The 15,592-nt window shown below is 43.9% G+C and overlaps 1 pseudogene; it reads left to right on the forward strand.

Moving 5' to 3' along the window:
* The first annotated feature begins 433 nt into the window (after positions 1-433).
* On the forward strand, positions 434-2,361 carry LOC103009733 (diacylglycerol kinase zeta-like; annotated as a pseudogene).
* Positions 2,362-15,592: the final 13,231 nt, after the last annotated feature.

The raw sequence follows: 15,592 nt of genomic DNA on the forward strand, positions 1-15,592 counted from the left end.
CAAAGAAGTAAGCAAGACCAGGCTGGCTTATGAAGTACCAGTTAAGGAGTTTGGATTATTTCCTGAAAACTATAAGCCTTCAAGCAATGGAATGATAGAATCAAATTTCAGTTTCAGGAACTACACTCTGATGACAGTGTGAAGAGATTGAAGGTGGGAAGTGGGAGGTGAGGGGTGAGATAAAGTTGAGATGCAGGCATGAAAATGCCTCATTTTTACTCAAAAACAGTCACATGTACCACGGCTTCATCCCCTGAATGAGAATAATACAGGTCAATGCCTTTAGGTGTTTTCCAACTATTCTTTACCTGTTTCCTAATTTAGGGATTTTTAAGCGGATAGGGATTAGCAAAATTGCTAACTGAATTCATGTTTGAAATAATGGAGACATTAAGAAAGACTCCCAGATTCCTGCTTGAAAAATGAGTGGAACATGATGCCATTCACCAAGTAAGGATGAGAAGGAAAGAAGATCGGGAAGGAATGGAAGGGAGATGACTTCAGCTTGACCTTCTGAATTTGGGGTCCTGGGGTATCCGGAAGGACAGATACCCAGTGGGCAGTTATATATATTCATCTGGAACTCAGGAGAGGAATCTGAGCTAGAAACAGAGTCGGGACACATCCGTTCCTGAGGAAAGCTCACCTGGGAAGTGCGTGCAGTGAGAAGACCAAGGTCAGAACTGGGCCAACACCAACACGTAAGCACGGTCTGTGCTTCCACAGTAGGACCAACCAGAGATAGAAAGGTAAATAGTGTCAAATGCAAGAGGAAAGTCAAGCAGGTAATGGAAAAAGCCCAGGGGATTTAGTAAGTTAGATGACCTCAAGGAAGTTAGTTCAGGGGCACAGTGTGGTTGGATGGCATTCTCCTTCTATTTCATTGTGACATTTGACTCACTGCTACTTCAACTTAGAACTTTCCTGATGGTGTAAAAAGCAGATCAGGAGCTGCTTGGGCCATATTGCAGAGTGTCCACTCAGCAGAGGTAAAAAGTCAACCACCAGCTGCTCAGAAGGTCAGCGGTGGTAACCAGGAGACACATGAGCAGGCATGGGTTAAAGAGCCTTCAGAAAAACTTTCTGATCGTGGCCATACGCTTCTATTACCCTAGTATAGTTTAGCAAGGAAATAAAAATGTTCATTTTAGTTAGAATTCCTTAGATTTGCAAAGTTCCATCCAATAGTTGGGTTTTAATCGTCTTTCTGTTTACCGGGCTCTGCACATCCAAAACCAAGTGAGGGTGTGTATGCTTATTCTTTGCCCAGGTGGGGTCTTTCAGAAGAACTCGGTGCTTCAGACCTGAAACCGCAGGGCATCGCTGTGCTGAACACCCCCGGGTTCGGCGCAGGCACCATGCCTGGGGCCACCCCGGGGGTCCCCACGACTCCGAGCCCTAGCGGCAGGAGGATGGCCACGGCGAGGTCGATGGCTTCACCGGGGGGTCCCGGGCAGCCCCATAGGTGCGGGCACGCAAGATTGACGCAGCGCCACGAGGCAGTGGTCGCCACGGCCGAGGCCATCCGGGTGCAGGTGGATGGGGTGCCCCGCCAGCGCGCAGCCTGACGCGCTCTCAGCTTCCTGTGCCGCCCGGCCACCCTGCAGAGCGAAGCTGCCAGTGCCCAAGCAGCTGCGGGTGGGTCCAGGCGAGCAGCCAGCACGCACGGCCACGACGCCCAGCTTTACAAGGTGTCGCTCAAGGAGGCCTCCGTGCCACTGGGCAAGGTGGTGGTCCCGGGTGACCGTGACCTAGAGCATCTGCCGGGCCCACATCAAGAGGCCCCAGCAGGAGCCCAGAGGGGCGGGAGTCACACCCCTGATGTGCCTGAACTGGCCCCCAGGTGGTGCTTCCTGGAGGCCGCCACTGTCAGCCGCTTCTACACGATCGACCCAGGCCAGGAGCCCCTCAGCTATGTGACTGAGATCGCACGCGGTGAAATTTATATCCTGGACCCGGAGCTGCTGGGGCCATCGCCCGGCCTGACCTCCCACGCCCCCTCTCCCCACCTCACCTTGCTCCCATGCCTCGGTCACTGCCGGGGACGCCGCACCTCTGCAGGGGAGCTGCATGAGGCTGCCGAGAGGAAGGACTTCTGTAAGATCCAGACGCTGCACCAAGCTGTGGGGACCACCAGTTCCTGCACCCCGTGGTCAGTACCGGCAGCAGGGAAGGGGTCTGCTACGTTCTGGACCACCGCCGCCCCCTGCAGCCCGCCTTGATGCTGTGCAGGAGGACGAGGAGACCCGTCTGCACCAGGTGACGGCCCTGGACTATCGCGCCACCTGCCACTACATCCGGGAGACGGGAACCTTCGTTATGAAGACAGAGCAGGAGGGCCACGTGCCCCCGGCAGGCTGAGAAGCCTCAGGACGCCAAGCCGGCCGCCTACCTAGAAATGGGCAGTGTGACCTGATGATCCAGTCAGAGGACCAGGAGATGGCTGTGTAGCTGTGAGGTCAACACTCGGCAGTAGGGGGGACCAGCCAGAGGATGACCACCCCCTCCTGGCCCGCCTTACTGCCATGTGCCAGCTGGAGAGCTACAAGGGGACCCATTCCCCAGGAAAGGAGCCGCCCAGACCTAGGGCTGGACTCAGGACCTGGAGGGTCTCACCTGTCCCCCTGAGGCCCCAGCGTGACCCACAGGCTCACAGGGGAACAGGAAACTGAAGGGGGCTATGGACTTCTGAATGCGGATATTGTGTAAGAAGGAACAAATTTGTATATGGGATTTCTTGAGATTTCGTGATGAATAAAAATTAACTGGATGGATTACTTATTGCCAACATAATGACAAATTAGATATGGGAACTAAGGTATATGTCAACTTCATTTTTTTTAAATTGACAAAGTAATTAGTTATGTATCAAATATAAAGGTCATAGAGTAAATGTACTCATTTCTAGTCAGTATCGGGGATGTAGAGAATTAATTAGAAAAAGATGTCAACCAACTCCCACATGTTAAAAGACACAGAGCTGGGCTTCCCTGGTGGCGCAGTGGTTGAGAGTCTGCCTGCCAGTGCAGGGGACACGGGTTCGAGCCCTGGTCTGGGAAGATCCCACGTGCCGTGGAGCGGCTGGGCCCGTGAGCCACAATTGCTGAGAGCCACAATTGCTGAGCCTGTGCGTCTGCAGCCTGTGCTCCGCGGCGAGAGAGGCCGCGATGGTGACAAGCCCGCGCACCGCGATGAGGAGTGTCCCCTGCTTGCCACAGCTGGAGAGGGCCCTCGCGCAGAGGCGAAGACCCAGCACAGCCATAAATAAATAAATAAAAACAAAATACTTTAAATAAATAAATAAAGTAAAATAAAATCAGTGCTTTAAAAAAAAAAAAAGACACAGACCTCATCTGTCACCTTTCCCAACATCCCCCATTCCAGCCATAATTATTACAACAGTGACGAGCTTGTAATTCTTCCATTTCACTTTTGGACATTGTGATCTTGTTATTTCTTTTCCTCTGAATTGTTTCAGCAAATGTTGGCAAGAGAGATTCTGTACCTAATGAAGACACAATCATCTTATTTCAATTTCATTGACAAAATGTGTTGGACAAGATTAGCTATCTCTCATTGATTCAAAGTATTTGAAGGTGTGGCTGGTGTGACCCATGGTTACATAGCTTTGCTACCTCATATATAAACACATCCTAAAAGACAATCCTAATCCCAGGAAAGAAACATTTCCAGCGCCATCTAGAACAGCACCGTCCAAAAGAAATACAATGTGAAACTTATATGCAATTTAAAATTTTCTAATTTAGGAATAATAATACCTCTCTTAGCTACCTCCGAAGTGGTCATCAATTAAACAGTGGTAATGAAATTTTCATTATATAAAGACTACCTATTACTATTACCAATTCAACTTAAGTCTCAACTGACATTTATTATCTGTTGTGTTGCAAGCATTCTTAGGGACTTCTGTGTCCATCGTCCTTCCCTTTATCCCAAACTATCCCCCAGTCCAGCATAATATCTCCTCTCCCATAAACTCATCGACGTCAGCCTTGTGTTTTCCTCACCATCCCAAGAACTGCTTACCTTCACCAATGGTTTCCAAATGCTGGTACATTGGTGAGTACCAGGCTGTGAAAAAGTTTTCACAGGTCCCAGTCAAAATAATAATAGTAACAATAGTCACAGCCATGTAGATTTTCTTCATAAAGCCAAATCGGTTAAATCTAAATAATTTCTGTTATTCTGAGATTGTCCTTCCTTTTTTTTTTTTTTTTTTTTAAAGTGTCTCCTTTTTTTTAAATGAAAGGATGATGGTAGTGGTGGTGGTGGTGGTGATTATGATGATGACAGACTTTTGTTGTTGTTGTTTTTGTTAATGCCCTTTTTGGGCAAAAATGTTAAATGGCAATATTTATCCCCACCATTTAAAAAAATATCCTATTAGATCCATGAAGTCCACATTCCATGCCTCCACCTCCTCAGGTGACAGTGAGTTGAGGAGAGGGTCCTATCTTACTGTTGTTTAGCCAAATTCCCTGCTGAAGACCCTTCACTGGCTACTCATTGTTGTTGGGTTAATATCAAAATCCTGAAAATACTCATGCAAGCAGCTTCTTATCTGGTTTCTGTCTCCTTTGTCTGCTTCAGCCTTGCTGGTCACCCGCCCTGTCCCACGTCCCCACCCAAGGTCTAGGTATGAAGATCTTTCTTTTTTTCCATCAAAACTCAGAACTCCTTTCTCTTCAGAGCCTTCACATATGTGCTCTCTGCCTGGAATACCCTCTCCTTGCCCACTCCCTTCATTCCTCCCCCTCCCCCCGGGCCAGCGCTCACCATCTTTCAGGGCCGGCTGAAATGGTACACCACCACCTCCCAAGAACTCTCTGGGGTCCTCCCAAGAGATCTTTTTCCTACTTCACAGAGCGGAGGTGTTGCCACCCACAGGAGAAAGTAAATGGATTTCCCAAAGGTAGAGCCAGAACTGGGTCCAAAACCTAGGTTTCCTGGTGACAGAATAAGGAGGTCTTGACAGAACCTCTATGCCCCAATGAGGTCCTGATATTGGTAGAGTGGGGTGAGGTAGGGTGTAATGTGGGAAAATAAGGGGGGAGGGATTGAAATGGAAGGACCCAAGACAGAACTAGCTGCTCCTGCCTCAACTCAAAACCCAACCCCATCAGGAGACAAGGTCATTAACAATTCTGTGTTACCCTTGGTGGGTTAAATGTAAATCTGGATAAATTCTTGGTAGCCTTAAAAACAAACAAAAGAGAAGCCTTTCTGAAAGAGACATATGTCTCTTCTTTATACATATTACAATGCCTGTAAAATGTCCATTTTTCTCATTCCCTTCCACCTCTGCTTTCTGTAGAAGAATCCCCCTTGCACAGCAACAAGGCTGACAGGCTCTGGGACTGTTAGCTGTGGGTCCCCTCCATGCCAGCTGACCTGGGCCGGCTCACCTTTGTGTGACACCAGCAATGCCATCTCTGCGAGCTCCTCAGCCACTCTGTCAGCAGGTCCTTTGTTCAAACCCACTGCCTCTAAGGAATGGAGGCATCCAGGGAACTGGGACACCCGGGGGCCCCAGGGGCACCCTCTGGGAAAGCTGCCTAAAGATCACCTTCCACCCTCCTGGCTGTTTACAGCACTTACCTAAAGGATGCTTAAGAGCCATTTTTCACAATGGATGTTTTGTGAGGACTGCCCCCACAAGCAGTGTAAATTAAAGATCCCCAAACATGTTGCTTGGAGTCTGGAGCAACGTGGGTATTTGGTTCAGTAGTTCAGAGTCCTTTGCCACCAAAAAAGCAAAAGAAAAGGACCCTTGTAGGCCTTTCAGACACTTCCCTATAAGAAATTATATAACAAAGCCCAGCGTATAGAAGAAAATGCCAAACAAAACTCCTGTCCCAGCTGCTGTTCAAATCTCTGATGGGGCTCATTCTGGAATGACCCTCAGGAGGGAAGTTGCTCAAGCAAGTGACATGACTCATTGGTTTATGAAAGCTGGGACAAACAAAAGGAAGCAAGTTCCTGGAGAAACAATAGGAAATATGAATGGTTTGTCTTCTGGAGAGCATGAGAACGGGGCCTCTTCTTGGCAGTCGGGGGAATCCTGCTGGATGGCAGGACATTGTCTTCCCCGACTGGGTCCTCTGCAAGCACTCGGCATGACCTCACACACCCTCCATGTCCTGTTCTGCCCGGGGAGCCCCCTGCATTTCTTGACCTTTCCTCCAGTGAACCAGCGTGATGGGAACCACGAGAATGAGAAGGGGGAGAGCCAAAGAGATACCACGCTGACTGGATTCCTTGTCATTTACCCAGGGTTAAAGCAGAGAGAAATCTAACGCCGAAATAGCATCAGTGGGGCCACCCATTCCTTTACCTGTGGCATGACCATAAATGGCAACAAGATGGAGCAAGGATGAGAAGTTCATGGTTATCTTAGTGAACAGGAAAAAAATGGGGGTGGAGGCTGTGAAAATAGGCCACTGGTTGAGTAATTACTCTACAGTATTTTTCTACTGGTAAAAATTGGGAATGTCAGCAGAGAATAAAGTACTTAGGACTTAGAGCTGGCCCTCCTTTGCCCACCTAGAAGAAGAGTCACATAGGGGTGATAAACTCTTTGAACTGTGTCTAAGTACCAGTACTGTTTACTTTGAGGAAGGAAACTGTCAGTTCTGTTTCTTCACAAAGAGCCAACCACAATGTGCCTGATGGATTTGGGACTAGTGAAAGAGGGGCCCGTCAAGTGTAGGAAACAAGGTTTATCTCGGGATTAGATTTAGGAAGACAAAAGTCACCAGGAGACGGCTGGGCAGGCATTGTTTGCTGTGAAACTCCAAGCATGGAGCTGTTTTTCTTGAGGGTTCCCCTCACATCCTGGGTGGGGATAGGAGGCAAGACCCTAAAGTACTCTTTCTATTATTCACCATTTTTAAGAAAAGTAGATTTCCCCCCCTCCCCACTCCAGTAGTTTAGATGGCGATTTCTTCCTCCTTCCCACAATACTATTCTCTCTTAACTGAGAGTAACACCAAAACTTCACGATCAGAGGGTTATTAATAATCAGTATGGGGAGAGTTCCATTCCATCAAGGAATTCCACCTGAAATGTCTTGAATGTTGAGAACTACTGGGGCAGGAAGCAGATTTGGAAAGTCTACCCATTCTGTTTCTGAAAGCAAATGTAAGGTAAAGCATATATGCCCAGGGATAAAACAAAGAAAACTCTCATGGGCAAAGTCGAAACGTGTGTGGACTCGAGATCTGGGAAAGTTCTTTCCAGAGCGTTCCATGACACGAGCATATGCAATTTGAAAAATGAAGAGTTTCACTTAAGGTTAAACATACTTTGAGTCACTGGCAAGCGCTGCTACCAAAGGGGAAAAAAAAATCAGAATTCAAGGAAGAGGCCAAAATGTCCTTTATTTGCAAAACACTTTTTCTACTAGTCTATGAAGTAAATCTTACGCTCTCGAAAGAATTCAGAGGCTTCAAAGTTGCTGACAAATTGACCAAGTATGTCTGCTGTAATGGCTTTTACTCTACTCTCAGAAAATGTTCAGACTTTGATATTGCCATTTTTCTAAATACTACAGACTGGCCTGCTCCCACTTCATCTTGCCAGTAAGCAAGACAGACTACTCCTTTTTTTTTTTTTTAACAGATTTAAATATTCTGTTGGGAAACTCTGTTATGTCTTAGATCCATTTTGCTCAGCATTTCTTTTAACTTCTGCCCTCTTTTCCATTAAGATGAAAATCTCATACCTTTCCTCCTAAAGTAGCCAATATTCCCCTCTGTTGAGATTATGTCTTCAAGGTGGGAACCAGTTGTTCAACCCTCAGAGCCAGTTTTGTAAAGGTTTATTTTGTGTTCTTTGTACTATGAAAACAATATTTTCCCCACTCTTTTCAAATAAGAGATCGTGGGCAAAGAGAAAATGCTTTTCCAAACCATCTCCAAATAGAATATTCCCATATGACAACCATTACCTACCCCACGACCCAATCTGAGTTGGGAAATCTTCCTTGGATTGTTGCTTTTCCAAAAGCACCCACACTTGGTAAGGATAATCTTTAAGGTTCTAACCATACTTCTTAAATATTCGAATTCATGGTGGGTCTCAAGGAAGCACAAATGATTGATTTTGGTGACAAACTGAGGGAGACTGAACAAAAGAACTGTAGTTTTTTTCTGTTGGGGTGTTTTATTTATGTATTTTAATTATACCACGGAGATTCCCTAACTGGGCTCTTTGAATCCCAAAAATCTTAATGGAAATTTGATGAGTTCAAAGAGCTTCTTAGAAACAGTGGGTTTGCTTTTGAAGAAGACACACGATGTAATGCAAGCCATCCACCATGTTATTAAATAAATCAGTTTATTTCTTCTTGTCGTTTGCTGTTTGCTCTCATTATGTCCCCTTCAATTTTATTTGCTTTGAATAGTAAAAAAGAGGAAATGAATCATAACTTCCTGCAAACGAATTTTAAAAGCTTACACGAGGTTTCGGCCACTTAGAGATCCTTGAACGAAGAATGGTCCTCTGGTCTCTGGGAACTTGGTTCTGTAGGACTGATGCGGTAAGAGAGGTAGGTGGTTCCCCAAGCCCTGCCTCTGACCCAGGCTGTCAGATCAGATCACTCAGCTCTGGAGTTCCGGGGGGCAAAAGATGCTGCTTATTTAATTGGATAAACAAAATTCTTTCCAAAATCAAAACTAATTTAGATGTCATCTAAAGAGTGCTTCTAATACAGTGGTGGGATAACCTGTTCTGGGCCATTTAAGACACTGTGATGGGGGCTGGACTCGGACCAGCTCACCTTCTTCATCTTAGTGCGTCCCCCACCCAGCTGGACCCGGGAACCCGATGTGTGCTCAAAGCTGGGGGCAGGAATGACTGACCCACTGCAGGCCTGTGGACACACAGAGGATGAGAGAACAAGCATCTGCCTAAAAGCTGAAGTAAGAGAATCCCCACGCAAGCTAGTGTGGGCAGGAGTCAAGAGAGTGTCCCTGGGCTAAGACAAGTCTTGCTTCCTTCAGGACTCCAAGTCTCCATCTAAAGGAATTGCGGGGAGTCAGGTGAAAACCTCAGAACCCTCCATGCTCCCTGGGAAGACGGAGGAAGGACGTTTGTGAAATTCTGCTCTGAGTCCGGGAGTGTAAGTCTGACGACAAACCTCCATGTCTCACTAGCTTCTGTCTCTGGGGCTCAAACAAAAGACAGAACAGCAAACCTCCTGAGTTTCCCCTCCATTCAAGGCATATTCCCAAGAGGAGAAAAAGACAGAAAAAGGTCAAGAGTTGAGGGTTTCGTATGTTTGGACATACAAGAAGGCAAAGGAAGTCAGTACAATGATGCGCAAATCTGGACAGAACTTAGAGACAGAGTCTGTCCAACTCTCACAGACTATGTACCAGGTATGCTCTAAGGGAAGAGTGAAGGAGTGTCTTCTGGGGCTTCCAGCAGATTTTGAAGGATTTAAAGCATATATTTTATTCTCATAAACTGTTATATATTTTCCCTGTTGGGCCATTACTTCTCTTTCTGTGTCTGTCTATCTCTCTCTCTGTATGTTTTGAGAAACACACGCACAAAGAATACTGCTAAAACAGTGCCCACTGACTTGATTGAGGATATGTGTTCTGACAAAACATTTTAATACTGGTTCATCTCTTTGGGGATATATTCCATAATTTTTCTCCCGAGGGTGGTGGTAACTGCTAAAACCTTACACCTACAAGAACCGTACTCTGCTCTGTGGATATCTCGTTTCTTTCTTCAGTCACTTCTGTATACAGATTCCCTCCCTGCTTCGGAATTAGGAGTTCTGACTAAGGTAAATTCTAGAATTTAATCAATAAACATAATTACGTTTAGTCTTTAGTCGCTTGTATGTGTAAAACTATAGAGGAAGTATGATAAGGCAGTGAAAAACAAAACTCCGACGTTAGACCCTTTGGATTTGAATCCCAACTCCAAGAGCGTGAGTATTGTGTGACCTTGGGTGGCTTGTCTCTCCCTAAGCTGACAGCTGGGGGGCTAAACCTCCCTGGGGCTTAAAGATGATGGAGTGAGGATGTATGTTATAACCAGAAAGGACTCGGAAAAGGGCCTGGCATGCAGCAAGCACTGTAGAAGTGTTTGCTATTCTTATTTAATCTATTAGTGATGCCAAATTGCCAGGGAATTAATTAACTTTCCATCTAGAAGCCTAGTGATTCCGTTATTCTTTCAACCATCCTTTGCATAAATATGGGTGTGTACACACACGTGTATCCTTGTACGTATATATGGGTGCACGCATGCACACACATGAAGTTTTTTCTAAGTTTCAGACAACATTAGGATACATTGCCTAAGAGTAAGGATAAACTACTTAACCACAATAATATAATCACCCAGGAAATTCTATAATAATTCCATACCATAATCTATTAAAATATCTAATCCATATTTAATGTCCCCAATGACACCAATAATTTGTTTTTATAGCTGTTATTTTCCAAACAGGATTCAGTCGGAGTCCAGGCATTGGATTTGGTTCTTATGATAACTGCTAAAGCCCCCTCCCCCCAGAAGTTTTCCTATACCTTCCCCAATAGAATTCCTTAACCAGAGAAATTAGGGAACCCCTGGCTCAGAACCATTTCTGTTGACTTCTGCTGTTCTTCACACAGCTCAGAGGGATGTCTGTTGTGGTTTCCAACCGTTGTATTTCCATTAAATGAAACCTCGACTGAGAACAGTAACCTCTGGAGACCGGTCACCACCCCTCTCCGCGCTGAAGTTTCCTGGGAGTTTTATATTCCTTTGTGTCTCCAGCGTAGCTGCTTTCTTTGTTATTTTAGAAATCTTTGCCCACTCTTCCTTTTCTCTGCCTTTCTTACCATCAGGCCTGACACCCAGCATCTCGAAGGTGAGAACTGAACTCCTGCTACGTTGGCCTCTGTCTCATGTTCCCACACTGACTGCCAACCCTTCCAACAGACAGCCAACGAGACAGGGACAGGAGGCTTTTACTTTGACTTGCAGATTATTCGAAGCTAGACAGTTAAGCTATCTGATGGCTTTGGCTTTGTTCACTTCTCTGTCATTTGGCCTGTACCCCTTTTTTTTTTTTTTTTTTAATTTTATTGAAGTACAGTTGATTTACGTTGTGTTAATTTCTTCTGTACAGCAAAGTAACTCAGTTATACACATATATATATATTCTTTTTAATATTAAGTTGTGTGTTCTCCAAACTCTTCTGAGCCATTTTGAAAGCAAAGCTGGCATTTCCTCTTCCGACTGAAAATCTCCAGGAGCAAACTGGATGAGGCTTCCCAGAGGAAAGGGTTTGGTTTGCCCCTTCCCAGAGGGTCACCGTGCTATCTATTGACACATTCCAAAGCCTCATAAAAGCTGTCAGAGACTACCCGAGAGAAACACCCATTAAGTATTATGGGTCTTGATCTTTACAGCTCCTAATAACTTTTCCCTTTGAGTTTGCCCAGAGCTCCGCACATAATTAAAACAAATAAACAAACCAACCTTATTTCTGCCTTGCCTATGAGTTTGCTGTGTGACCTCAGGAAAGTCACTTAACCTTTCTGGTCCATATTGTCTTCTTCTGTTAGGACCAAAAAAAAAATAGTATGGACAGAGAAATCACTAAAGAATAAATTATGGGCTTCCCTGGTGGCGCAGTGGTTGGGAGTCTGCCTGCTAGTGCGGGGGACGCGGGTTCGGGCCCTGGTCTGGGAGGATCCCACATGCCAAGGAGCGGCTGGGCCCGTGGGCCACAGCTGCTGAGCCTGCGCGTCTGGAGCTTGTGCTCCGCGGCAGGAGAGGCCGCGGTGGTGAGAGGCCCGCGCGCCGCGATGAGGAGTGGCCCCCGCTTGCCGCAACTGGAGGGGGCCCTTGCACGGAGGCGAGGACCCAGCACAGCCAAAAATAAATAAATAAATAAATAAATAATAAAAATAAAGGAATTCCTTTAAAAAAAAAGTCTTTAAAAAAAAAGAATAAATTATCATAATAATTGAGTAGATTTTTTAAAAAATCTTTAATTCATCACTTAAAAAATATATCTAAAATCAGAGAAAACTTAGTTACTTCTAAATGACTAAGTTTTAAAAGACTGAATTTCCAAAACATAGTCACTCATCTAAGCATATAAAACTTTCCTTAAGAGTCAAAGATCACATGAAGGGCTTCCGTATTTTTGCCGAAAGCAAACCGAAATAAAGTAGGAGGAACTTGAAAGGGAAAGGAAATTTCTCTTTTAAATGTCCTGGAATCATCGCTGTGTGGTCAAAGCAAATGTTTTCATGTGACTCTTATTTTTTGCATTAAGTATATCAATAACACTTAAGCTCTGATCCAAAAGTTTCCATCATTTTCCCAAAGGGACCTCGTTTTCTCAGGATGAATTTATATAAATTTTGTCCAATAGAAATATTACCAGCTAAAATGTTTTTGTTCTGGGCTTCTAACATTGCAAAGCTCTGTCTCAGCTGAGTACCCATTTAGCCTCATTCTTCATAGCTCCTTGGCAAATGCTTTCTCACTGTTTTTTGTTTTTAGCGAAATATGAATACTTCACCTTAGTTCACAGAGGTCTGCCACCCCTTCTTTTGTGCTCTTAGAGTTGCCATGAAATTCATAGTGTTATGAATTATTTTGAGGGTGTCACCATGTGGTGATTATATTCTGATCTTACTTCATTCCTATGGGCCTTTCCTCCCCCATTTCCCAATGGTAGTCCTATTTCTACCGTTTGGGAAAAGCTCAGAGAATCTAAACAGACTCTAGGAGTCTAAAAATTTTAAAATATGCACAGGGCGTATCTTCTAAATAGAGAACTTGAAACCCTAAATTCTAAATGCCTAGCTTACTTCCATCTATTTTCAAAAGCAAAGAACAATATTTTATCTTGAAATTAAAGTTAACATAAATAACAATGTTTGGAGAAAACTTTCTGCCAGTGTCTAAAGCCAAAGGGACAGGCTGGGTACTTGCTGAGGCCTGAAAGAGAATTAGGGGAAAGTCAGAGATTTCCTGTCTTTGTAATGAGTTTACTAATTAAATCTTAATTGTAAACCAAGCTGAGCAAAATTTAAATGAACCTCTGGTGGCAGCAGCCAGGTTATTACTGTGGAATTGTTTATAAGGACAGGAAAGTGACTTTCTAAACATCAGATTCCTGTGCGTTAGCCAAGACTCGGAGAAAGTTCCCAAGAGGGGAAACACAGAAAAAGGCAGGATAAGTGACTTGGGCCTTAAGATAATTAAATGACACTGAGATGTCTCCAGTGCCCTGAATTCAGTCATTGCCGGGGGCCGCCATCTTTCTGTTTGGATGAGCTGGAAACAGCCACATCTGCAATAACCCATGTGTTTTCCCCCCATTTTTAGGCCATTTCAGCAGCAACCTAACAGTGATGGAAATAGAAATTCCTTTACTTTGTAAACCCTGACTGTTCTATTGAAAAATAAGCCTTGCGAATACACAGAAGTCCAAGCACTGGAGAGAAACCAAGCTGCCATAATAAGAGAGTGAAAAAGAAAGTTGGTTTTATTTTCTCCTGGTATGATGGGAGAGAAATAAAAGGCAGGGTGTAAAATACATAAAAACAAGAGTCTTGTGGCTATGTACGTGGTTCAACATTATTTATTAGAAGATTAAGAAAATGAATTATTCAAATGCTCCTATTCTGCTTTGATTGTTAACATTCACTCATTTAAAGTGAATTCACTCATTAAAGTGAATAAACTTCCATATAGCCTTTCTTTTTAGAGGCAATTTTTACAGCCAGCTTTTCTTTTCCTTATAAATGTATTTGGCCATTAAAACTCTCCATTTGTGAAAAAGAATACATATATATGTATGTATGTATAATTGAATCACTTTGCTGTACACTTGAAACTAATACAACATTGTAAATTTAACTATACTTCAATTTTAAAAAATCCTCCATTTGCCTCATTTTCCACTGGAAATGGGCCTATGTGCTGAGTACCCAGCAAAGTACCCTCACAAACTAGTAGCACGTCACAGAGCAGGGACCATGTGGGAAATATTCCATCGCAATCCTAAAGGCAATTTGGTTGATAGAAGAAGTGTTGGCCGATACCTGTGTTCCAAAGGTGGGCGACTGGTAGACATGTTCATTAGCATAATTCCATCCTTTATCTTTCTCTGCTCTCCAAGGAAACCAATGATAGGAACGCTGGGATAGATATTCTATAGAGTAAAGGGTTAAAATAAAAGAGGCAATATAATTTGAAAATATATTAATATTATATATAATTATGATATAATGTAGTCCGTTCATTTATGTAATTTCTGAAATGCAAAATGATCTTGCTATTCCACCAAAATTTTTTATATTTTTTCCTTTAGGCCTGCTCTTGGGTCAGCGTAAGAGAAGTTGCCTTCAGAGCAAATTATGGGACTAGGCTCCTTCTATTTGGTCAAACGTCATAATCTATACTCTTGGGTCCTCACATCAGATGTAGGTGGCTTGGAGGAAGTCATAATTCCAACAGGAGCCACACTGAACATAAATGTGACATGTCTCTACTCTTCACAAGGCTATTAAAAGGTTTAAGGGAAGGACTGGGAGTGTATAATTTATTATTAGTGTTATTGTCATTTTGACCTTTTAATCCAGAAGGAAAGAACTCAAGGAAAGTGTCCCCTGGAAGGCTGTATGTATTAAAAAAAAATCTCTTCCGGACTTTCCTAGTGGCGCAGTGGTTAAGAACAGCCTGCCAGTGCAGGGGACACAGTTACGAGCCCTGGTCCAGGAAGATCCCACATGCCACGGAGCAGCTAAGCCCGTGCACCACAACTACTGAGCCCACGTGCCACAACTACTGAAGCCCACGCACATAGAGCCCGTGCTCCACAACAAGAGAAGCCACCCCAATGAGAAGCCCACGCACCCCAATGAAGAGTAGCCCCCGCTCGCCGCAACTAGAGAAAATCTGTGCACAGCAACGAAGACCCAATGCAGCCAAAAATAAATAAATAAATAAATTTATTAAAAAAAAAAAAACCTCTTCCATCTCTAACTTCTTGGAGTCACTTTCTCAGTTATCCCCAAAGAGAATTTTTTAACTACTATTTATTTACTCAGTAAACTTAAATTGTTTTTATGGATCTTTGCCAAAACTCCTAATTGTTATTTCCTTTGTTTTTTTTTTAATAGGACCCAGAACCTACATGGAGCTTTACATAATAAAACCTCATTTCATCTTCGAAATCTTTGGAGACGATTTTAAGCTCTGGTAGAGCCTCTATTTCAGAGATACAACTTCTGCTTAGTGTTTTCCATCTTCCAAGTAATCAAAACATAGAAACTGGTGCTGTGACCACAGATAGCTCCAAAGGAATAGTCTGACTTGTCTCCATTGGTTTCTTGAGTGTTGTTCAAGAGAGAAAGAGGATAAACCATTTCAGGTTTAGTCATGGGGTCAGAATTTTGGAGATACATGGCGTGGCTGTTGTTTGGAAGTTGCTGGTATACTTTTTTATTCGTTCTTTAAAATCTTTTCCTTACTTTCTCCATCATTACCGATGCTATGGCAAGAACAAAACTGGTCTCCAGAAGCCTTTCTAGG

This window comes from Balaenoptera acutorostrata, chromosome 3 (assembly GCF_949987535.1).
Source record: "Balaenoptera acutorostrata chromosome 3, mBalAcu1.1, whole genome shotgun sequence".
NCBI lineage: Eukaryota > Metazoa > Chordata > Mammalia > Artiodactyla > Balaenopteridae > Balaenoptera > Balaenoptera acutorostrata.